We start from the raw sequence: 26,606 nt of genomic DNA on the forward strand, positions 1-26,606 counted from the left end.
TACATCATCAATCAGTAAAAAGTACACCACTCATAATACATTTATTGTAACTTGTTAATAATGGCAGATTATATTGCCAGTTGATTGTTAACTCAAATTTAACCATACATTTATCAGAACGTTAGTTAACATATAAATAAGGAGATGTAAAAATAGAATCATTTCTCTAACACAGTGGTTCCCAACCTTTTTTCTCTCCCGTACCCCTTGATTAGGATTTTCATTGATGAGTACCCCTCCTCTCAATTTAAAATATAGACATTACTAATGAGTGGAGTGGAAGTGAGGGGTATGCGTATCCTTATGCATGTCCTTATATTAAGGAGTAGCGGACAGGAATCGTGCCCTTCTGTGTCTGGCCGCTGGTTGTGTATTGTCTCCAGGATTCCCACTTACACCTGTAGGATTAATGCCGCTGCTTCTTCCACCCGTGTCAGTGCGGGGCAGATGATCGCTGATGTCTGAGGGCAGCACGGGTAGCTACCAGTGGATTGCTAGTCAGGCAAAAGCACAATGAGATGCTGATGACGCTGAAGACAGAACCATAAGTGACATAACATAGTTCTTCTCCATAGCAATGGGTCTTCTTCTGCCATCAAAATACTTTTTCATCTTCCGCCATTACCAATATTATTTTCAAGTACCCCCAACTGGTCTGCAGAGTACCCCCAGGGGTACTAGTTGGGAACCACTGCTCTAACAGCAAGAACTGGTTTCATTAAACATCTCAAAGTAGATAGAAGGTAGCCTCCCAACAGAGGCCGAGTGTTTTAACCCCTTGAGTGGTGGGATTTGCTGGGGCAGGACACACCTACCAGGGCAATGCTCACCACTCAAGAGCAGCAGCCAGTCCCACCTCCCCCTCCTGTCGCTCCACCCCCCCCCCCTTTTCCTGACCTCCTGCAATCTTACGCCGAAGCTCCCCGCCACTATTAGCAACGTTCGGGGGGACTCGGGCACCCAAAGTCTCGATCACTCCCGAGTCACCCCAAACTTCCACGAAAGGGGCCGCCCACCTGGTCACTGATGCAGTGCTCATGGCGGTGGCAGCAGCAGCAGCGGAGCTCCGGCATACGATCACCGGACCACGGAGGTCAGGGAGGGAACGACAGGAGGGTAGAGAGCAACGGGAGGGTGCCATTAGAGGTGGTGCGCCAGTGGTGCACAGCCGGAGGCACCACATGTACACACTTACCTGCTGATGGTATGCCCGGAATTTTTCAGAGACAGCCCGCTGCGGCAGTGCAGCTGATCCCAGAAAATTTTCCGGCATACCACTGAAGTGGTTAAGTTAGAACAATTCAATTTTCCAAACACAGAATCTGTGTCCATACTTGCTATAGATCTACTAGTTCTTTCATCTAGATATCCAAAATATCTGAATCTACATGTCCTAGATCTCAATATTAGAGGAGGTGATAATACAGGTTGAGTATCCCGTATCCAAAATGCTCGGGACCGGGAGAATTTTGGAATATTTTAATATTTCAATGATATATTTTGAAGCATTCTGCATTTATGCTGTATAAACACATCAACCACATAAAATACACACAAATATATTTTATTTGTTCAAAAAACAAGGTTTCAAAACATGAAACAAAATTTGTGTACTATCTCAGATATTGAATTTTAATGCTAAGCAATCATTTTCTTGTACATATATAGTGCCAGTTACATATCATGTCCTCAGTAGTGCTGTTACAGATGTCCCCAGTGAGTTTTTAGCAAAAAAAATTATTTTTTGTCACTTTCTGGATTGTATGGTTTTCGGAATAATTCGGATAACAGATATTCGGATACGGGATACTCAACCTGTATCTAGGTTAGTTTCTAATCCAATTTGCCTAATTCAGACCTGAAAATAAAATTGTTCTCAGAATGGGCAAAACCATGTGCACTGCAGGTGGGGCAGATGTAACATGTGCAGAGACATTTAGATTTGGGTGGGGTGTGTTCTATTTGAAATTTAAATTGCAGTGTAAAAATTAAGCAGCCAGTATTTTCCATGATTGGTGGAACCTGGGCAAGAGTGACAGATGTCAGACATTAAAGCTTGGTGCTGTATACATTGACGGCAAATACTAATTCAGTAGAAGTTTATCTCACAGGTGGGTAACATTCATTATTGTAACATATCAATACTGGATGTTATGACTCCGTATCACAATTCTACATTTAATTCTTGCTCTTTATGATTGAAAGTTTAAATAATACAATGGTTCATCTGCAGATTGAAGCTCCTGAATGTTCACATGCATTAAGTGGCTCATTAACGTGTAGGATAGAAAGCATAATTCTTAAAGAGAGAGCAAATGTCACGTCGGTGTGCAGGTGCCACGGTAATTGAGTCTTTTCTTTTTCTTTTTTTCAAACAAAGCATTGGACGATTTAATATTTTTGCCTTCTGGAAAAATAGACAAAAGACTATTTTGTAGTTTCATCTGCTGGTTATTCGTACTATATTGTTAACAATATAGACGATATCATTATCGTTAACGATATTGTGTGCATATCGTCCAGTGTGTACTTCAATATCGTTAACGATGTGTGCGGACACGGGTGGTTAATGATTCCCCTGTCATATGTACATGCAGCTCAATCTGTCAATATCGTCAGCCACTGCATGTACGAGGCGGGTGGACATCACAGGCCAATATCAGTCAGTGTGTATGCACTGTATCTTTCTCCCTCAACACTAACTATAAGTACCCAGCTGTACACACATAACAGGAGCCTTTGTTAGTTTAAGGCACCCAACTACTTTTCTTCCAAAATTGTTGCTATAAACCTGTCATTGTCACCTGATAGTGATTTTTGTGTACCCTTTATCCTCTTCTGTACATGTGTATATGGATAAGTCTAGATTTGCTTTTCTTGTCCCTCTGGTTGCATAGTATCCAGCAACCCAAGTTTACAGCCATAAACAAAGGTTTATAGAGTTGCGGGGGTGCACCGGACCACCCATTCGCCCAAACCATTTTTTTTATTTTTGTTTCCCTCTGTCAATGGCTCCCGGTCTTAATGCATTTGCAGACCCACTGGTGTCACAACGGATTGTTGTGGATCCACTGGGGGGCGTGGATTCTGACACGGATGCCAATGGTGGAGAAAGAACTGCTGGTCGATTATACTGGCGACTCATAGGAGTCTCCAAGGAGTTTGGCTATACTCCTAATCAGAGGCGCGGAGTCTAATTGAGTGGCGGTTTTCACCAGGGACCCCCGCAAGGGGATTTGGACTTAGCTGCGTCCACCCAGCAGGTCGCGGCCCCTCCAATCAGGAGCCTCCAAGGAGATTAGGATGCTTACTGGAACAGATGGATATAGCTGTACTCAGGAGACGCTTGAAATAATAATAGAACTTAGGAGACACTTGAAATGTGAACTGAACTCAGAAGGCACTCGGAGGGTTAACAGAACTCAGGAGACACTCGGAGGGTTAACAGAACTCAGGAGACACTTGGAAGATAAACAGAACTCAGGAGGCACTTGGAGGGTTAACGGAACTCAGGAGACACTTGGAAGGTAAACAGAACTCAGGAGGCACTTGAAGGGTTAACGGAACTCAGGAGACACTTGGAAGGTAAACAGAACTCAGGAGGCACTTGAAGGGTTAACGAAACTCAGGAGACACTTGGAAGGTAAACTGAAATCAGCAGGCACTTGAAAGGATAACGAGATGCTTCTGATTGCGAACAGGATTTAGAGAGACCTGGAGCTGTGTACACTCTCACTGACTGTCAGCAGGACACTGAGCAGAAAGCAGAAGTAGCAGCAGCATTGGAGAATAGGCTGCCTAGCCTTTTATTCCTCCAGGCAGTGATGTCACAGGCCCAACCTCCAATCAGAGGTTATATCAGACCCTGCCCCCTTCTGCCTAATGCCACAAGCAAGATGGCGGCGTCCATCCCAGGAGCCGACTGCTGGAACAGCCGGACCCCCAGAGGATATACCGCCGTCCCTGCCAGTGACACCAAGTCGGGGAAGCGCTGAGTGACGGGTGTAGCACCGCCAGAAGTACAGCGCCCGTGCAGGTGAGTAAAGCACGTGGCGCAATGCTCTGCAGAACCGGCGGCCAGGGGACCTGACAGTACCCCCTCTTTTATGAGTGGCCACCGGACACTTCTTAGGATTATTTTTCCGAAACCTTTCAATCAAACGAGGTGCATGAATATTGGAAGCATCAATCCACATTCTTTCTTCAGGACCGTATCCCTTCCAGTCCACTAGAAATTGTACCCTCCCTTGTCGTCGTCTAACATCCAATATTTGTTTTATTTCGAATTCTACATCCTGTTTTACTCGGATACCGGACCTTCCAGGTGGAGTTTTTCTAAACTGATTGAGAATTAAAGGTTTTAGGAGTGAAACATGAAATGAATTGGAGATTCGTAAGGAGGATGGTAGCTTCAGCCGAACGGCTACAGGATTGATTATTTTTTGGATTACATAGGGTCCAATGTAGCGAGGAGCCAATTTCATGGATGGAACCTTGAGACGAATATGCCGAGTTGATAGCCAGACACGATCACCAACTTTATAAGGTGGAGCAGCACTTCTTCTCCGATCAGCACTGAGTTTGTAACTACTGGAGGCCTGTTGTAAGGCTTTTTGTACATTTTTCCAAATGTTTGCAAAAAATTTTACAGAAGTTTGAACTGCAGGTAATTCATTACCAGGGAGTTTGGAAAAGTCTGGGACACGAGGGTTAATCCCATAAACAGTGAAGAAAGGAGTGGTTCGGCTGGAAGAGTGATAGGTGTTATTGTGAGCGAACTCTGCCCAGGGTAGGAGTTCAAGCCAATTGTCTTGTGAAGATGATAGGTAGAGTCGGATGAACTTCTCCAAATCCTGATTAACTCTTTCAGTCTGACCGTTGGTCTGAGGGTGGTAGGCTGTAGAGAATTTTAATTTAATTTGGAAGACGGAACAAAGAGACCTCCAGAATCGGGCTACAAACTGGACACCCCGATCCGATATGATTTCAAGTGGTAAGCCATGTAAACGAAAGATCTGGGTTATGAAAAGGTGTGCCAAAGTTGGTGCACTGGGAAGTCCCTTCAAAGGGATGAAGTGGGCCATTTTGGAAAAACGGTCGATGACCACCCATATAGTATTATAGCCATTAGAGGGAGGCAGATCCGTAATGAAATCCATGGCTATATGGGTCCATGGTTTTGCAGGAACTGGAAGGGGTAGAAGTTTCCCTACAGAGGGTTGGCGTGAGGTTTTGTGTCGGGCACACACTGGACATGAAGATACAAAGTCCTGCACATCGGTTCTCATCGTTGACCACCAATATTTCCTTTGGAGGAATTCTAAGGTCTTTCTTGCACCAGGATGCCCGGAAAACTTGGAGTAGTGGGCCCAATGGAGTAATTTCTTTCGGAGGGAAGGCCCTACATAAGTCTTGCCTCTTGGAATGTTGACTATTCTGGTAGCCGCAAAGACAGAGGAATCCAGAATGGGATATGGCTGTCTCTCCTCAGCATCAGGAGAACAAGAGCGGGATAAGGCATCTGCTTTAGTGTTCTGGGAACCCGGACGAAAGGAAAGCTTAAAGTTGAAGCGGGTGAAGAACATCGCCCACCTCGCCAGTCGTGGGTTAAGGCATTGGGCGTTTCGGAGATAGATCAAGTTTTTATGGTCCGTGTAGATCTGGATGGGAAACTGAGCTCCTTCGAGGAGGTATCGCCACTCCTCAAGTGCTAACTTGATCGCCAGAAGTTCCTGTTCCCCGATTGCGTAATTTTTTTCCGCGGGTAAAAACCTTCGGGAGAAAAACCCACATGGATGTGTGGACCCATCTCCGTATTTTTGAGACAGAATGGCTCCTACAGCCTCAGAGGAAGCGTCCACTTCCAAAATAAAAGGTCTTGCAAGATCTGGCTGGTGGAGAACAGGAGCAGAGATGATGGCCTGTTTTAACTGTTGGAAAGCGGATAGTGCTTGAGCAGACCAAACAGCCGGATTGGCTGCCTTCCGAGTTAGAGCGGTGATGGGTGCAACGATGGTGGAGAAACCCCGGATAAATTTCCGATAGTAGTTGGCGAATCCTAAGAATCGCTGCACTGTTCGTAGAGTAGTGGGCTGAGTCCAGTTTAGAATCGCCTGAACCTTCTCTGGATCCATTTGTAGGCCTTGCCCAGAAATTATGTATCCCAAAAAAGGGTACGGAGGCTTGCTCAAAAAGGCATTTTTCAAGTTTACAATATAGGTGATTGTTTCGAAGACGTTGAAGAACCTCTTTCTTTTGTGACCGATGGGACTCTAAATCTTTGGAGAATATGAGGATGTCGTCCAAATATACTACAATGGACAGATACAGTAGGTCCCTAAAGATTTCATTCACAAAATTCTGAAAGACTGAGGGGGCATTGCTGAGGCCGAACGGCATGACCAAATATTCGTAATGGCCGTCCCTGGTGTTAAAGGCCGTTTTCCACTCGTCCCCCTCTCTGATACGAATGAGATTGTAAGCCCCTCTTAAGTCTAATTTGGAAAAGACAACCGCTCCTTTAATGCGATCAAAAAGTTCTGGAATCAGGGGCAATGGGTATTTATTTTTTATTGTTATATCATTCAGACCTCGGTAGTCTATGCAGGGTCTTAGGGTTCCATCTTTCTTCTTGACAAAGAAAAACCCCGCTCCGGCCGGGGACGAAGAAGGGCGGATGAATCCCTTCTGTAGATTCTCGGAGATGTAGTCACTCATTGCTTGGGTTTCAGGGATGGATAGGGGATATATCCGACCACGTGGAGGCATCCCTCCTGGAACCAGATCAATGGGACAGTCCCACTCGCGATGTGGAGGCAGGATATTAGCTGCTTGTTTGTTGAAAACATCCGCAAAGGACTGATAGGGAGCAGGAATTCGACTCTTCTTATCAGAGGAAACTGACTGTAGAGGTACCACTTTCATTAGACAACCTTGAGAGCACGATGGACCCCAGGCTACGATTTGCATAGCTGACCAGTCAATCTGTGGATTATGTTTCTGAAGCCACGGCAGACCCAAAACCAAAGGAAAAGTGGTTCGAGGGATAACAAGGAATTCTATACTCTCTCGATGGAGTGCCCCTATACCCAGTGACAGCGGTGTCGTACAAGACTCAATTAACCCGTTCGGGATGTAACTCCCATCAACTGCAGTCAGACGTAGTGGATTTTTAATTGCTTTAATGGGTAAAGAATGTAATTCAACAAAATTGGCAGAAATAAAGTTCCCGGCAGCTCCGGAGTCCAGAAGGGCTTGGATCATCAACGTCTGACCTGCGAAAGAAAGTTGCACTTCAATGACGGAATCGGGCATTGTGGAGGAGGTAGAGAGTTGGCCCAATCTTACCTCTTCCTCTTTGCCCTGGGTTACTCGACTGGTGCGAAGGGTACATTGAGACACTTGATGACCGGCCTGCCCGCAGTATAAACAAAGTCTCTCTTGGAAACGACGCTGTCGCTCTTGAGGAGTGAGTCGAGCTCGATTTATCTGCATAGGCTCGTCGGTTGTTGCAGGTGAAGAGACCTGAAGTAGTGGTGGAGGAGTGCTCCTGTAACGATCCCCTCGGGATCTCTCCGCCTGACGCTCTCTGAACCTCAAGTCAATTTTATTGCAAAGTGAAATAAGTTCATCAAGCTTGACGGGTAGGTCACGGGACACTAGGTCGTCTTTCAACCTATCCGAGAGTCCACTCCAGAATGCGGATACTAGTGCTTCTTCATTCCAAGCGACCTCGGAAGCTAGGGTCTGGAACTGGATCACATACTGTGCGACCGGACGATTCCCTTGCCTTAGCCGCATGATGTCCTGAGCAGCTGAAGTTGCTCGACCCGGTTCATCGAAGATTCTGTGGAACTGGGTTATAAATTCATCATACTGGGAGAGCAGTGGATCATCCCTCTCCCAGAGAGGAGATACCCAGTCCAGAGCTGACCCTGACAAAAGGGAGACAATGTAGGCAACTCGGGACTTGTCGGTCGGGAAGCTTGATGCCAGGAGTGAAAACTGTACATCGCATTGGTTGAGGAAACCCCTGCACAATTTTGGGGTTCCATCGAATTTGCTGGGTGCAGAGAGATGTAGATGCCCTGGTGATGCTGACGGCAGGGCTACCACCCGGACCGGATCAGGAGCAGGCGGGACTGGAACCTCTCGAGAAACGGAGGCCTGCATTACTTCTTGCCGATGAGCAATATCCTGGAGACCTTGAGTTAGCTGACCTTGGGAGACCTCCAGGCCTTCCAGGCGGGCCACAATTCTTTGCAGTAGCTCCGTATTAAAATCGACCCCGGATGTGGAATCCATTTGGCTGCTGCTAACTGTCACAACGGATTGTTGTGGATCCACTGGGGGCGTGGATTCTGACACGGATGCCAATGGTGGAGAAAGAACTGCTGGTCGATTATACTGGCGACTCATAGGAGTCTCCAAGGAGTTTGGCTATACTCCTAATCAGAGGCGCGGAGTCTAACTGAGTGGCGGTTTTCACCAGGGACCCCCGCAAGGGGATTTGGACTTAGCTGCGTCCACCCAGCAGGTCGCGGCCCTCCAATCAGGAGCCTCCAAGGAGATTAGGATGCTTGCTGGAACAGATGGATATAGCTGTACTCAGGAGACGCTTGAAATAATAATAGAACTTAGGAGACACTTGAAATGTGAACTGAACTCAGAAGGCACTCGGAGGGTTAACAGAACTCAGGAGACACTCGGAGGGTTAACAGAACTCAGGAGACACTTGGAAGATAAACAGAACTCAGGAGGCACTTGGAGGGTTAACGGAACTCAGGAGACACTTGGAAGGTAAACAGAACTCAGGAGGCACTTGAAGGGTTAACGGAACTCAGGAGACACTTGGAAGGTAAACAGAACTCAGGAGGCACTTGAAGGGTTAACGAAACTCAGGAGACACTTGGAAGGTAAACTGAAATCAGCAGGCACTTGAAAGGATAACAAGATGCTTCTGATTGCGAACAGGACTCAGAGAGACCTGGAGCTGTGTACACTCTCACTGACTGTCAGCAGGACACTGAGCAGAAAGCAGAAGTAGCAGCAGCATTGGAGAATAGGCTGCCTAGCCTTTTATTCCTCCAGGCAGTGATGTCACAGGCCCAACCTCCAATCAGAGGTTATATCAGACCCTGCTCCCTTCTGCCTAATGCCACAAGCAAGATGGCGGCGTCCATCCCAGGAGCCGACTGCGGGAACAGCCGGACCCCCAGAGGATATACCGCCGTCCCTGCCAGTGACACCAAGTCGGGGAAGCGCTGAGTGACGGGTGTAGCACCGCCAGGAGTACAGCGCCCGTGCAGGTGAGTAAAGCACGTGGCGCAATGCTCTGCAGAACCGGCGGCCAGGGGACCTGACAACTGGGAGTCTGCATTATCTTCCTTGTTCTTCCCCCTGAACACAATGAATGATCAATGAACACATTGGCAGTGAAAGTGCATGAGATGCTATGACATTACTCCGTATTGTAGCATGACTAGCATCATGGGTGTATCCATCAAAGCCAGCCTTCCTGGCTGCCTGCCTATGCTGGATGCTGCACCGGCTGCCGTTTCTGGACACCGCTTGCAACTCCGGCCAGGGGCCCCTTAGTCCAGTGTGTGTGACAAAATAGTACACTGATCTTCTTGTGTTGGCCAATGTATGGAGTATAAGGTAATCTTTTCCTGCAAGACCACGCCCCATGCAGTGAGGCCACATCCCTTCTTGCACATGCAGTTACGGTGTGAGCAATTTATTTCTTTGTGAAATTTCTTTGCGAAATTTGGAACTGGGGCCATCCATTACCAACTGTCTAGTTTTGCTTATGGCTATAGAATATGCACCTTATCATGCCATAGGTCTTATGTCAACTGTTCTGTTTGTCATGCTCATTTTTCTGTTTCCCAAAAGTTGATTACATACATTGTCCCACAGTAACATGTCCACCCTCTGTACATCTGTATTTCTTGTGTCTACTATAAACTGCAGTTCCCGGTACAGACAACGTACAAGTTCAGATCTTGCTTGTTTGCATTAGCTCTTCAAAGCTCAAAGCTTAGCAGGACCAATGTTTACTGTCCTCATTCCAGCTCAGCGTGGGGGTCTTCCTGCTTGCCCTGTTACTGTTGGCCCTGCAACAGTACTTCCTGCTCATAAATGTCTTATTTTCTTTTTTTTACCATGTGCAAGAAAAATATTAAAACCAAAAACTAGATTAAGTAACCAACCCCCCCTCCAAAACAAATTTAGCGTCCTGACAATAAAAGCCTTCCGCTTATCGCTATATTAGAAAATTGGCTTCAGAGAAATATTTTGTAGAAGGAATGCCTTTAATATGTTATGTTTTGGTCTTATTTGCTGTAAATTGGGAAGATGAGTCACCTAACTCCATTCGGCTCACTAGGTTGGAATCATTTACTAAAAAAAAATAAAAAAAAAATCAGTATGCTTTTACAACTGCACAGGTTGGCAACATTAAATTATGTGTAGCAGGAAAAAAAAACATTGAAATGTATTCCTGCATTAAACTGCAGAAACCCCAAAATATAAAATTGTTTATTGCAATCCAGTTATTCACAGAACCATGCAGAGGGGTCTGGCCATGATGACGCAACAAACCTAGATCCTGTCATCACACATAAAAAATGGGTGGGCTGCATGAGCATTTGGGGTCCACCCAAAATTCCGATGTCTCCCACATGTTGCAGGGGAGTGAGCAGTTATGCCTCAATGTATCAGTGTATTAATCTACAGATAAGAAATTTGCTGAACGCACTTAACTAAAGATATCTGTCTCGTGGCACTAATTCTGAATCCACATATTTGTATCATGAATGAAGTAGGAGTAAATTATATAATGTTGTTTCTGTTTGTAATTGTACATAAAGCCTGTAAACCATTTCTTATATTCAGGACACTAACAAAGCAAGGAAATCATTTTGCTGGCCAGAAACTGAGATTCTAGATTACTGAACAAATACCTGGATTTGATTTGTTTTAACAACAACTTATCATTCTGCATATCTAGGTGGCCTCAATTCTAAGGGCAGTATTCCATGAGGCTGATTCGCCAAGTTCTACGGCGAATGTGTGCTATTTTCCTGCTCTAAGGTGAATCTTTTTACTGAAAAAGTGATTCACCCTATTCAATGTGCAATATTCGCCGACGGTGAACAGTGAATGACGAACAATTCACCGTCTGATAGTCACCGCAATTTGCTGTGGTTTTTCAATGGGTTTTTCAATGTGATTCGCCGTGAGTGTATTCAATGATCAGATGGCGAATTGCTTTCTAAGTGATTTTCGCTGTGTGTCACCGTGTAGCAATCGCCATCTTTTTATGGTGAACTGGAATGTGAACTTTTAAAATAAAGGTTTTATTTTTTTTAATTTGGTGTAAAAAATCAGGAATTTTATTATGTGAAGGGGCATGCTATTTTTATTCATGTGCTTACAGCACATGAATATATATTTAATTTAAAATCTGTATATTTTTTTTTACACATAACCGCTAGCACGGGGCCCAGAGCCCTCATTAGATATTCACTGCTCCTGATCATTTCATATGCATGATCGGGAGCAGTGCAAGCGGCTCCCTACCTGCATCCCCTGTTAGCTCTCCCGGGGGGGTAGCTTCTGCTGCCTGTGTCCCCGGGAGCCCTGCTTCTGCCCCACAGTGTCCGGTGCAGGCAGGGAGGCTTACATCTCCCTGCCTGCCACTGTCCCCGGCTCCCTGTGGCGTTTACCGCAGGGGTTAAGAATCGCCGTCCGGGGCAGCGAGCCCCTGCGGCAATTGAATACGTGACAGGGAGGGCTGGCAGCGAATGCTCCAGCCCTCCGGACCATGGCGACTGTGCAGCGAATCCTAAACAGGATTTGCTGCACATGCCAAGAATTCTCATTGAATACTGCCCTAAGGGTTTAAAATAAGAAACATATTTATGATGCAGGCCTAAAGCTAGGCAGAGTTCTTATTATAGAATATAAATTACACTGCTACTTCTGTAAACGCTTGTGGCCAATCTTTTGCCTCTGTGTGGTATCTCATAGGTATGCCTAGGAATTATTTAAATACCTTAAAATTATGTGTTTTCCAAGCTAAATAACAGTGAATGTTTTCTGATGGTTACCTTTTCAAAATAATATTAGTGGCAGAAAGTACAAGTGAGCGTTTTCCGTGCTCTTTGAAAGAAAGCAATGTTTCCATTTACATGCTCTTGGTTTATATCGCACTGTTATTACTTTGTATCACCTTGTGCTGTCCTGAATTCTACTGTTGTTTCCATCTAAAGCCACTTTTGCACCCAACTAATCCCTTTATAGCTATAGAGATAATGCCATCAACGTATAATACGATCCATCTGTATAAACTTTACAACATTTTCCCTAATTAAACAAATATGTACATAAAATAATATTTTGAAAAAAAAGAGGTGGTTCCTCTGGTATTGTATTGGACTACAGCAGCAGTTCCCAACCTTTTTTCTCTCCCGTACCCCTTGATTAAGCTTTTCATTTAGGAGTACTCCTCTGCAGTACTTACGAGTGGAGTGGTAGTGAGTCCTTATATTAAGGATTAGTGGAAGAGCAGTGTGCGGTCAGGAAACTTGTCTCTCTGTGTCTGGCTACTGGCTGTGTACTGTCTCCAGGGTATGCCTGAAGACAGAATAATGCTAGGGGCTTGGTTTGGCGGTCTGGCAATCGGAATACTGACGTTCATCGAAATCCCCACTGCCGGTGCTCAGACGGGGGCAAGTGCAATAAAGCCCCTTGTCAGCTTGCTGCGGGCTTGCGGCGCTCGCCACCTTTCGGGCTTGGTGGCTTACTTCGCTCGCCACAGGTTCTATTCTCCCTCAATGGAGGTCCTGGACCCCTGACTGTCGGGTATTTAAACAGTAGGGATTCCAATGTTGGAGTACTGACTGCCGGAATCCCGACTGTCTGGCCGTCATCAGGCACCCTAATGTCACTGCTTCCTCCAACTGTGTCAGCGCAGGGCTTAAGATAGCAGATGTCTGAGGGCAATGCAGGCAGCTCCCAGTGGATTGCTAGTCAGGCAAAAGCACAAGGAGGCACTGGTGACGCTGCAGACAGAAAAGGAAGTAAAGCAACGTGGTCCATCTCCCTGGCAATGGTAGACATCTGCCATCGAGAGATTTCTTTCTCTTCCTCCGCCTTTAGCATTTTTATTTTTAAGTACCACAACAGGTGCGCAGCATACCTCAGATTGGGAAACACTGAACTAGACCAATTGCTGACTATGGTTCTGACTGCTTACATTTATATTGATTCCATAAGTGGTGAATGCACACTCGGCATGACGGTCACATTACAGATTATTGTGAGAATTCAATTACATGAAAATACACCATCGCAAACTTGGCCAGTATTTTTCACTAAAACCATAAAACACTGATGTACCTAGAATCATGACTTTAATCACGGGGGTAAAATCACTTGAAAATTTGACTTTTCAAAAACATTGCTCTGTGAGCAGCATGTTTGATGAAGCACTGCACAATTTAAATACTGGTGACCTGTACGTCTGTTTTTTTCCTCATGTTTTTTGTTTGTTTGGGGGGGGGGGTGTATCTCACTCAGTCGTCCCCCCCCCCCCCTTATTTTTTAACAGTTTGAACACATACTCACAGAAGCACTACACGGATCTCACTGATCTGTGCAGTTTCCCATGGGGAAAGAGCACACATTTACGCAGAACGCAAAAGAGAAATCTCAATCTTGTACACCACCAAAAAAGGGTTTTTTTTTTATTGAATCAGGATTCTTAGTAAATTTCTGAGATTGTAAAATAGAACTCCCCTGAGTTCCGCGATGTCCGCCATGATTGATCTTGACCATGTTAATATCCATCACGATTCTTTTGGAGATTTCCCCCTAAATGTTCTTCATGTCGGTGCATCTCACATTAGGGTGCTGTGTAATGTGCTATGGCAGTAATCCTACCAGGATATGTAAAGAACACAGCCCGACAGAGTGTGAAGGAATGAGTTATAAAGCAGCATTTATACAAAATTGATGAATATTCTGATGAGAAATAAGATAGTCCAGATGAAAAATTGTTCCATTCCTTAATAAAATGCTGCTTCTGAATGAATTATTTCTTAATTAAGGTCTGTTTATCAATGTCATTTCACAGGACCATACAAAAATAGACAGAAACTCAATTAACCCTAGTGTTGCCATGTCAGATTAATACTTGTAGATTGTCTGGCCTGGCGTTTATAGGGAAACTATTGCATGGCAATCCCTAGGATGCTCTTTGTACTGTGTGGAAGTCACTAGGATTCTCTTTGTACTGTGTGGAAGTCACTAGGATGCTCTTTGTATTGTGTGGCTGTCACAAGGATGGTCTTTGCATTGTGTGGCAGTATTAGGATGCTCTTTGTAAAATACGCGCGGAGGCCAATTTCCCTGGAATCTCACTAGGGTCAGCCTCTCACAAGCTCTGCATGTTTGCTGACGATGTTCTCTTGCTGGTCTCAGATCCATTGGTATCTCTCCCTTATCTACATAAAATCTTAGACTCATATTCAATGGCGTCTTACTATAAGCTCAATACTTCCAAGACTGATGCTCTCCCTATAAATTTAGATCACTCCATAGACACGCTACGCTCCATATATCAATATAATTGGCAAACGACTAAAATTCGATACCTTGGTGTTCAAGTTACTCCCTCCCCCTCCTCAACCTTTGAGGCCAATGTCCCTGAGCTCCTATATTCGATTTCCGCTCTGACCAAATCTTGGATCAACTATGATATCTCCTGGCTGGGACGAATAGCGGCCTTTAAAATGTCCCTGCTTCCCAAACTGATGTTCCTTTTCCGCACCATCCCTTATTCCTTCCCAAAGAAATATTTGAATAAACCTAATTCTATCATGACCTCCTATGTTTGGGCATCCCATCCCCCCAGGCTAGCTAGAACCAAAATGTGTATGCCCAAAGAACGGGGTGGACTTAATCTACCAAACCTGGCATTATACCATGAGGCGGCCTTATTGGCCCAATTGAGACACTTCTTCTCACATAATTCCAGAGGGAGCTGGGTGGGAATAGAAGAGAGGGCATGCCTTAAATTCCCACTGAGTGACCTGTTCTGGCTACCCCCAGGTCTACGTCCTACTCCCCTTAAACTTCTCCCATCTACTCAAGTCTCCCTTGCTGCTTGGGACAGATTGACCCATACCGTCTCCAGTAAATTCCATAATTTACCTTTAATATCCCTTTATACTGTAGCTCATATCCTCCCTAACTTCAATGCGTCCAAATGGTTTAAATTAGGTATTAAAACACTAGGAGACCTGTTGAACGGCTCTCTTCTATGCTCTTTTACAGACCTACAACGTCGTTTCTTAATTCCTGATACGGACAGGTTACAATATTACCAGATCAAACACTGGTGGACCAGCCTCTCTATCTCCTCTGTTACGTTACCTCCGACCCTATCACGAATAATTGATAGACTCCTGGGAGGTATACACAAGGGAGAGATCTCCTTTTGGTATAGAACCCTTGTAGAACTTATACCCTCTCCTAAGTCTAAGGCACAAGTTAGATAGGAAACTGATATTGGTCAGACCTTACGGGAATCTCAATGGGAAAACATTTTTATCTCCTCATACAAAATGTCCAGATGTTTAAATCATTCCGAAATGCACATTAGACTTCTTCATAGATTATACCTCACACCAGATAGGCTCCACTCGATTTGGCCCTCGTGTTCTAAGTTTTGCTGGCGACTATGTGGAGAGGTAGGCCATCAGTTCCATGTGTTTTGGTCTTGTCCTAGAATTACCCTTTATTGGGAAGCGGTATTTGAACTAATAAATAAGGTCTTAGTTCTATCCCTCTTACCTTCACCCCTCATAGCCCTGCTAAACTGTCTCCCTAATTCAGTACCTCCCCATCTCCTCTATGTACTAGGCCACATTTGCATCGCAGCACGCGCCTCGCTAGCACAGTGTTGGAAGCAAGCGGCCCCTCCCTCTTATCTGAGAGTCGTGCAGAAAACCCACATGCACTTTCTGATGGAAACGGACAATCCCCCAGGCCTCCCCTCCCCACCTACCTCTATGGCTCAGTGGAACCCCTGGAGAGAATTCTCAAACACGAAAGAAGGTGCTGAGTTAATCAAACATAGTATGAATGATTCCCCTCCCCCCAGCACTCCTACTCCACAGTAGGCAAAAGTGTATGTTTTTCCTCGACTTACGATCCTGGACTACGACTCTATGATACATCTCCCTGTCATATCGTACTGTATTGCATCACCGCTATATTGCTTGACCTGTTATATCATGTACGAAATCAATGGCTATTATTGGTGACCACCTATTGAACGTTTGAATGCTTGATTACTATTGAAATGTTCCCTCTCCCCCCTCCCCCTTTTCTCCTTTCTGTCCCCCCCCCCCCCCCCTGTTCAATGTTTTTTTTTTTTGTTTGTTTCATTTGTAAAAGCTGAAAAGTTTTCAATAAAAATGTATTGAAGTATAGGATGCTCTTTGTATTATGTAGCAGTCACTAGGATGCTCTTGGTATTGTGTGAGTCACTAGGATGCTCCTGGTATTGTGTGAGTCACTAGGATGCTCTTGGTATTGTGTGAGTCACTAGGATGCTCTTGGTATTGTGTGAGTCACTAGGATGCTCTTGGTATTGTGTAGGAGTCACTAGGATGCTCTTGGTATTGTGTAGGAGTCACTAGGATGCTCTTGGTATTGCGTGAGTCACTAGGATGCTCTTGGTATTGCGTGAGTCACTAGGATGCTCTTGGTATTGCGTGAGTCACTAGGATGCTCTTGGTATTGCGTGAGTCACTAGGATGCTCTTGGTATTGCGTGAGTCACTAGGATGCTCTTGGTATTGTGTAGCAGTCACTATTTATTATTATTATTTATTTGCAGTTTCTTATATAGCGCAGCAGATTCCGTTGCGCTTTACAATGGTAGACAGCGATAAAACAAACTGGGTAACAGACAGACTTGGAGGTAGGAGGGCCCTGCTGCAAGCTTACAATCTATTAGGTATATAGGAGGAAAACACAAGGACAGGCATCAGTAATAGCATAGCAGTCCCAACAAGTTACAAGTCCAGAAGGGAAGCTATATAATACATAAGTGCCTCAGAGGGTTATGCGTGTAGAACTTAAATATGATAGGCTTGCCTGAAGAGGTGAGTTTTCAGGGAACGCTTGAAAGTTTGGAGGCTAGCGGAGAGTCTAATTGTGCATGGAAGGGCATTCCATAGGATGGGAGCAGCCCGATGAAAGTCCTGTAATAGTGAATGGGAGCTAGTGATCCGCTCAGATGAGAGACGCAAATCTTGTGCAGAGCGGAGTGGTCGAGATGGGAGATATTGTGTGATAAGTGCAGAGATATACGCTGGTGCAGTATGGTTAATAGCTTTATATGCAAGTAGAAGTGTTTTATATTGAATACGGTAATATACAGGCAACCAATGGAGGGACTGGCAGAGCGGATCAGCAGACGATGAGCGTCTTGCAAGGAAGATCAGCCTAGCAGCAGCATTTAAAATGGATTGCAGTGGTGAGAGTCTGTTCTTGGGAAGTCCAGTTAGGAGACTATTGCAATAATCAATGCGGGATATAATGAGTGCATGGATAAGAGATTTAGTAGTGTCTTGTGTGAGATACGGTCGTATTTTGGATATGTTTTTTAGATGCATGTAACATGATTTCGAGACAGATTAAATGTGGGGAATAAAGGACAGGTCAGAGTCGAGGGTGACCCCTAAGCAACGAGCTTGTGGGGTAGGGTAGATTGTCGAGTTGTCAACAGTGATGGAGATATCAGGATGGTAACTGTTCTTAGTTGGCGGGAATATAAGTAATTCAGTTTTGGAAATATTGAGTTTGAGTTGGCGAGAAGACATCCAAAGTGAGATGGCAGAGAGACATTCAGAGACTCGTCCCAAAACCACTGGTGACAACTCTGGGGTTGATAGATAGATTTGAGTATCATCCGCATATAAGTGATACTGAAATCCGAAGGAGCTGATTAGTTTGCCAAGCGAGGAGGTATAGATTGAGAAAAGCAGAGGACCTAAGACTGAGCCTTGCGGAACTCCGACTGACAGAGGTAGTGAAGAGAAAGTAGAGTCAGAGAAGCGAACAGTGAAAGAGCGATCAGATAGGTAAGATGTGAACCAGGAAAGGGCTGTATCATTAAGACCCAGGGAGTGTAGTGTTTGTAAAAGGAAATTGTGTGATCCACAGTGTCAAACGCAGCAGAAAGATCTAGAAGAATAAGCAGTGAGTAATGGCCTTTAGACTTAGCTGTTACCAGATCATTCACCACTTTAGTCAGTGCTGTCTCAGTGGAGTGTTGAGAGCGAAAGCCTGACTGAAGCGGGTCTAATAGGGTGTTGGAGTTAAGAAAGTTTGTTAGGCGAGAGTAGACAAGTCTCTCGAGTAGCTTGGAGAGGCATGGGAGCTGAGAGATAGGACGATAGTTAGAGAGAGAGTTAGGGTCAGAATTGTGTTTTTTCAGAATGGGAGTAATCGCTGCATGTTTGAGCAGAGACGGAAAAGTACCAGTAGCAAGAGAGAGATTGCAGATTTTAGTTAAGGTTGGAATAAGCACAGGAGATAGATTTTTAATGACTTGTGCAGGTATAGGATCAAGAGGAGAGGTAGTAACGTAGGAGGATAAGAAGAGTGCGGATACTTCCTTTTCATTTGTGGGCTCAAACGAAGAGAAAGTGCCAGAGGGTCCAGGTGTTATCAATCTTGTCCTTAAAGTAGGAGGCAAGTTCTTGTGCACTGATGGTAGCCGGTGGGGGAGGAGGGGGAGGGTACAGAAGAGACTTAAATGTGTTAAAAAGTCGCCTAGGGTTGGTGGCATGAGAAGAGATGAGAGATTGGTAGTATGTTTGTTTGGCCGTGTCCAAAGCATTGCAGTAGGAGTGGTAGCTAGTCTTATATGTGAGGAAATCAGTAATATTACGAGATTTACGCCATTGGCGTTCAACTTTACGTGACTGATTTCGTAGTTGTCTTGTTGTGTTGGAGTGCCACGGTTGGCATCTAAGCCTACGTGGGGTATAATGGGTAGCTGGAGCCACCTCATCAAGGGCTGTTTCAAGAGTCTGGTAAAGGTGGGAAACAGCAGAGTCAGGAGAGGTAAATGTAGAAATTAGTGAGAGCTGTTGTTGCAGGGAGGTGGAAAGTTGTGGAAAATTAATAGCATTAGTATTTCTGCGGGTTAGAGTAGGCTTGCATGGTTTCTGTGTCAGTGAGCTTGAGGTAATGGAGGAGAGTGAGAGAGTAATGAGATTGTGATCAGAGAGAGGGAAGGGAGTGTTAGTAAAATCAGAGACTGAGCACAGCCTGGTGAAAACGAGGTCAAGGCAGTGGCCTTCCTCATGAGTAGCGGCGTCGGACCACTGGGAGAGGCCAAGAGAGAAGGTTAGAGAGAGGAGTTTGGAGGCATGCAGAGATGGTGGACTGTCAATAGCAATGTTGAAGTCACCCAGGATTATAGTGGAGATGTCAGAGGATAAGAAATGGGGGAGCCAGGCAGAGAAATCTTCCAGAAATTTAGATTTGGGAAGCCCAGGTGGGCGATAGATAGCAGCAACACGCAGAGAGAAAGGGGAAAAAACCCTAATGGAGTGTACTTCAAATGATGTAAATGTGAGTGAAGGAACTGGTGGGAGAACTGAGTATGTGAAGTCTTGTGACAGTAATATACCAACTCCACCTCCTTTACAGTTACCAGGCCTAGAGGTGTGAGTGAAGTGGAAACCACCATGTGACAGTGCTGCAGGCGAGACCGTGTCTGATTGTGTGAGCCAGGTTTCTGTAATTGCCATCAGATTGAAGTTGTGGGAGATGAAGAGTCACTAGGATGCTCTTGGTATTGTGTGAGTCACTAGGATGCTCTTGGTATTGTGTGAGTCACTAGGATGCTCTTGGTATTGTGTGAGTCACTAGGATGCTCTTGGTATTGTGTGAGTCACTAGGATGCTCTTGGTATTGCGTGAGTCACTAGGATGCTCTTTGTATTTTGTCACTAAGATGCTGTCTGCATTAAGCGGCAGTCACAAGTTTGCTCATATGTATTGTTTGGCAGTCGCAAATATTTTTCTGAACGATGCTCTTTGTTTTTTATGGCAGTTGCAGTAACCAGTATTATATTTTCATGTATAAAATGATGATATTTTAGATACTGAAGGCATCAAGAAAGGTTTGCACCAAATGGCATAGCATTATGTGGAACAGAGGTTTGAGATGGCATTGTCATAGTGAACTTACAATCTAAGCAGTTTCGCTGACACATAGGGTAGTGGAGAAACAATTGCAGCTGCTGGTGGTGAAAGTGCAGGTGGCTATTGTACTTACTTACTCAACAGCTATTAGGGCCACATTTAGGAAATGTGCCTATCCCAATACGGTCAGGCATTATTACCAACCACTGTGTCACTGTTCAGCCATTAGCCATATATCTTTTGTGAGAACAGATTTCAGGTGATAAATGTATGTTATCTCATAATTTGAGCTTCTGTGTTTTGTACTGTTTTCCCTTAATAGTGTTCATTCTAGCACCCGCTAGCTTTGAAAACCCATGCAGTTCCCCTTCCCCGCCTGGGGTGTCGCTGTCTACTGTGGTGTATCTAGCACAGGTCTGGTTTGCATGTCAGTGCTGATATACAGACCACACTGTGCTAGAAGCACAACAGCATACAGCGACACACCAGGCAGGGAAGAGGAACTGCATGGGTTTTCAAAGATAGCGGGTGCTAGAATGAACACTACTTAATGCATGGCTGGCTATAATTCATATACATTTCCTTTTTTTCCCTACAGGTTCCAACATTCCAGAATCCTAACAAGAACCCAGCAGCAGGCTCTGTAATCTGCATTAACAGGTGGGAGAGTATAACATAGTCCACTGCTAGCCCCGTTCATCAGGCTTATTAAGTTTGTTTCCTAACCTCTCTTGCTCTCTTATTCTAATTTAAACCCAATTTCCCTTCACCTTCGTCTATCTCTTACCCTCTTCATTATTCTGTGCACTCCCACTGCACTTGTACTTTCCATCTTACTTCCTCTCATTATTTTCCCGTCATCCATTCCATCTTACCTCCCTGTTTTCACAACTCTCTTCTCTAAGGACCAGGAGAGAAGAGATGATTTTCCTGTTCACTACTTTCCACTCGCTTCATTCTCTGATTTTCTAGTGTATATTGTTGCCAATTATGTAGCGCCTGTACCCTCCTCCAATATCTGAGGAAAAAGTGCGCTCGCAGAGAAGCCATTTGTCTGGGCACTTGTGTTGGTCACACAAAGATTATCATATTTTGTTATTTAACCATGTACCAATGTAGGAGTATGGCTGCCCGATTCTTAAAACTTGCAGGAGTGGAGATTTGCAATCTGCTTATTTTTACATGCGTGTGTTGGAGGGTAGTTTTATATGGCCATATTGCAGAGAAATTCTAAAGGGGTTTTTAAAATGTTGGGTTATAATTCTAATTTTTGTAAATTGTTCAAAACAGGATCCCAATTTTTCAAGAACCCAGTCTAAGAATAACAAGTAACTGGTAAGAGAGAACAGCACGGAATGTCTGTTTTTTTCCTGTGTTTTTTGTACCCCTTTTTGATGTTGTTCAGTGCTGAATCTTCCTACAGGTGTTTACTCCACCTTCAAGTGCACCACCTTCAAGTACTTCACCTTTTTGTGTGACAAGCACATGTATATGTAACTTCACCGAGCATTGTGTATGGCTTAAGCCTCATCTGCCAAAGGCTAGGGGTGACATACTAACTCCTCCTACATTGGTATTGGCCTCTTTCATATGAGGCTCATTTTAAGTTGCCAATTCGCCCTGTGCCAGCTTTAGTAGCCCATACTGAATGGAAGACGTTCTTTATTAAGCGTCATATACTGTAGGTCTTTTGATTAAACCATCAGTGTAAGGAGACATAAAGAATGTATTTCTTATGTGTTGCCACATTTATATATTACATTACATTAAGTGCCTAAGGCAGTTACCCACATGGGGCCAGATGCACTGAGCTTCAAAAAGTGACAAAATGGAAATTGATAACCAACCAACCAATCAGCTCCTGTCTGATATTTTCAAACTCTGTCTGTGACATGACAAGTAGGAGCTGATTGGTTGGCTGTTTATCACCCTCCATTTTATCACTTTTTGACGCTTAGTGCATCTGGCCCATTGTGAGGTTCATATCATACACTATATTGATCAGAAATTCTCATTCTTTACAAACCAGGTTACACTTTTTTTTTTTTTTTTTTTTAAGATGAATGGATTTGTACCCATTGCATAATAGAACCCTTGTGAACTGTCAGTTGTGGAAAGATTCCGTTCATTTTTATTAATTTGCTTTTACTAGCAATGTCTTATAATGTTTTAGAACTTAATGCAACATAATTTACTTTGTTTTTTTCCAAGAACAAAGAAATAATTAGGATGTTGTGGTGCAGTTTTAATTAACTTACCTCTCGAAATAAACAGCTGCTATATATTCCATAGTATACAATCTGAATATATTATTCCTCACGTTAAAGATGAAAGTAGAATTTTATGTGTAGTGCTTCTCTCCCATAGCACTCAATATGCTTTGCAGATACCATGAACATAATACACAAGGTTATATTTGCATAAAATACAGAAACAATGAATATAATACTGAGAGGAGGCGTCCAGAGTAATCAATTCCAAGTATTATTCATCTTATTCATAAAAGATCCACAGGCGGCAGCCATTTTGAGTGCAGTGTATAGAGTTACACTGGATAGAATAAGCCAGTGGTTCCCAAACTGTGTGCCTAGGCACCCTGGGGTGCCTCAGGACACTTGCAGGGGTGCCTTGCATTGGTGGACCAAGATCAATTGTTATCATTTATGGCCAATGTACCAGGCAAAACCAGTGCTTGTGGCAACAAATCATAATATATGTGGACAAACAGAAGCAAATCCTGTCCCTCACCAGATAACTGTGACATATAAACACAATGTACTTCATTTAATATTTTTTTCTGAATTTCTCGATAAAAAGCATTTGGCCTCGGGGTGCCTTGAAAATATTTTGGTGCTCTAGGGTGCCGTGATTCAAAAAAGTTTGGGAACCACTGGAATAAGCAATGTTTGGAAGTAAAGACGCATAATGGGGAAGATAAAATTAGTAGTTGAGCTACAAGAAACTTCTAAGATCATCAGAACCATGCACTCTTCATCCAACACATGAGCATTCCAGGTGGGGCAGCCATCTTGGGTGTAAATTGATTAGTAGAGTCTACTCCTTCAAGCTTAGAGGCTGAATAGGGTTGCTACATATAGAGTGTGACGTCAACTGCCAGGGACAGGACTGGAGCCGTTTACCAGCAGCATAGGCATGGTTACCACAATACCAACCATCTGGGAGTAACTGCCCACTACTGCGCTGTATTTTACTGATAGAGTGAAGGAGGTGAGGTGGGACACTTAAGGTATACAGGAGCATAAATATAGGATCTGCTAGCCAGGACTGCCATATCCTTTGTACAGTGCTGTTGTGTGCCCATTTATGATAAATAATAATCTTTATATGTGTACATGGAGCCAATGTCCAGAACATTATATAGTCCATATAACAGTTTGTGTGTTGTACTGTAGAGTCACAAAGTACTGTAAACCGGTTTTCTCTTTTATTCGATAGAGGCAAGTGACATGTCTGTCTATTTACACCTCGTTGTGTTAAGTAATAGGTGTTTTAAATCTCAATGTGACAAAAGTGCAATTTAAACCCATCACTCTGATCTTGTTGTGATAATTACTATGATTAGTTGTTTGCAAATGCCACATTCTGTGTTGTCATTCTCATTACCTGCAAAAAATATAGAATTAAAATGATGGACATAAATACATGCAGGCACACAGACACACATACAGATATAGAGACTTGTTACACACACAAAGCAACACATACATTTACAGACACATAGGTCCGTATTCAATGCGGCCAGCGAGGGGGTTAAACAGTGGGGATCGCCGAAAACAAGCGACCCTTGCCGTTTAACCCCCGTGCCGGCTGCTCACCATATTCTACGTTCTGGGGGAATTCTGGCTATCAGACGACAGTGAGAATTCCCCCAAACAGAGAGCCTCGCTGCTACTGCAGGGAGAACACCGCATTTATCCACGAGTCCCACTGTTTAAGGGGCCACACACGCCATTTCCCTGTTGCTGCAAAATCCTAGTGAAAGAAATTAGGGGGCATGACCTACTATCATGGTACTTCTGCGAGGCCGCATCCCCCATTCATCCTCTATGGGGGCATGGCCAGCAGCTCTGAGAGCTGCTGGCCATGCCCCCAGCCTCTCTGAATAGATGCTGTGCCATATATACACCTGCCACCAGCAGTGCCAGTTAAACAATGGCCCCAATACCCACAGTAATGCCATAAACACAATGCCCCTCAGCAGTGCCAGATAAACAATTCCCACCTGATTGTGGTGCCATTCTAAATAAATACTCTGGCAGTACTGTAGGCGTGCGCCCAAAAATGGGTGTAGCCACATGAAGTGTGGCCAATGAAAATGGGGGTGTGGTACACATATACCCCCAATAGTGCAGTGCCAGATATACATATGTCCCCAATAGTGCCAGATACACATATGCTCCCATGGTGCCAGGTATACCCCCACAGTGCCAAGTATGTCAGAAACCCCCACAGTGCCAGGTATGCCCCCATGGTGCCAGAAACAGGTATGCCTCCATGGCACCAGTTATGCCTCCACGGTGCCAGGTACGCCCCCACATTGCAAGAAACACATATGCCCCCAATTTCCCAGCAGCAGCACAACCTCCTCCACCGCTTCCCTTCTGAGGAGAGGAGAGCACAACACATTGGGCATCTCTCCTTCCCCTCACTTCCCTGTGACTGGGCCATCAGCCAATCAAAGCTTGCGGGCCGGCTCCTGATTCGCTGCTGCCGGCAAGCTCTGGTTGGCTGACGGCCCAGTCACAGGGATACAATGATGGGAAAGAAAGACACTCGATGCACTCTCCTCCCCTCAGAAGGGAAGTGGTGCCTGCAGTGGGCAATGGTGGAGTGGGCGAGCGGCTGCAGAGTAGTCGAGCCACCTGAATCGCTACCGCGAGGAGCGATGGGTTCGGCGACCACTGGTGTAGATGATTTACCATTTTTAACATCTAGCACAAAAAGTTAAAAGGTCTGGCAATTTTTTTTTCCATTATACAAGACATTCTGCAGCCTGATTGGCCAGTAAGTTTAATCACCTTATTACATGTTCAGTTACATTACTAGATTTATTGATCCCAGTATCATATGAAGAACTGTAGTGACAAGGCATTACATATAGGGCATTATTACAATTACATAATATGACGATAGAGTACGAATCTTGAAACATGTTTAAAATAGGTGTGACACATTTGTCAGGTGCTAGAGAATGGTGCTCATCTAGACATGGGTGCAGGTACAGTACAGTATGTGCCATATCTTGCTGTCTGTATGGAGTAAGACATCTTAAAGACTGTCAATTGTACATAGAGAGCGAAACTGAAGAGTAGGTGTGTTAACTGTAGGTGTATGTACAGGAGAACAAGACACATATGTATGTAATGTTCATTGTTGCACCCTGCACCTTTCAAAACCTGTGCAGTTCCTTTTCCCTGCCTTGGGTGTCACTCTGTGCTTTGGTGCTTGTAGCACAATCTGGTCTGTTTATCAGTGCCGAGATACATACCAGACACTGCAAGAGAACACCAAAGCAGAGAGCGACACCCCAGGCAGGAAAGACTAACTGCATAGGTTTTGAAAGGTGCAGGTTGCTAGAATGAACTAGTAGCTGTATCTATTGCAGCTGCTTTATACACACTGCTGATTTTCGCCAGCACAGACCATGCATTAAACATAAACGGTAAACCCCCCACACACATATTTTATTAGAAATAAACATACCAGCAGTCAGAACCTTATTCTGCAATTGTTCTCATAAGCCACACGGTCTGCGTGAGATCACATACACTCCATCTAGGCAGAAATAACTTGAAAAGATGTAAGGAAATCTAAACAAGTGACGACTTGCTACTTACAGGTCCCAGTGCCAAAGGCTAACTAGTCCAGACCAAAGAGGTACCCTAACACATTAGATCGACTTGTCTGAGGCACATGTTGCATACAATCTACCCTGAACTCCCCTGGCAGCTCCCCTTGAGTCCTTCCATCTTTTTTGGCACATGATATGCCATTCTTGCATGCAATTTATCGCAAGTAAAAATAGCAGGGAAGGACTGCCCGGGCTGGGTTAAATGATAATCGGATGCGATATAACGCAGCTGCTAAAAAGCAGCCACAATGTGCACTGACGCATGCGATTCCAATTTATCTTTTGTGTCATTCTCCGGATCCTATCCGTTGCACTTGGGAATGCGCATCGAATCACATGTCAAACACATGCATTTTGGCCCCTTTTCACCTGATTTCTCAGTCCGATCTGCCGGAATCGGGTGAAATCTGCCAAAATGACATAAGTGTATGGCTAGTTTAAGTTACAGTATATGCCGCTAGCATAAAGTGCACTATTAAAATAGCTTAAAAAAAA

At 44.4% G+C, this 26,606-nt stretch overlaps 1 protein-coding gene across 3 annotated transcripts in view; it reads left to right on the forward strand.

Moving 5' to 3' along the window:
* TSPAN4 (tetraspanin 4) overlaps positions 1–26,606 on the forward strand; it is a 655,297-nt gene that overhangs the window by 97,742 nt on the left and 530,949 nt on the right. For 2 of the 3 annotated variants that reach the window (XM_083165444.1, XM_083165445.1), the window contains 2 exons: positions 20,838–20,899; positions 21,530–21,574. The gene's annotated coding sequence lies outside the window, so the exon portion shown is untranslated. The remainder of the gene's footprint in view (positions 1–20,837; positions 20,900–21,529; positions 21,575–26,606) is intronic. The other variant, XM_083165446.1, reaches the window with a different exon arrangement.

This window comes from Crinia signifera, chromosome 11 (assembly GCF_055691185.1).
Source record: "Crinia signifera chromosome 11, ASM5569118v1, whole genome shotgun sequence".
Taxonomy (NCBI): Eukaryota; Metazoa; Chordata; class Amphibia; order Anura; family Myobatrachidae; genus Crinia; species Crinia signifera.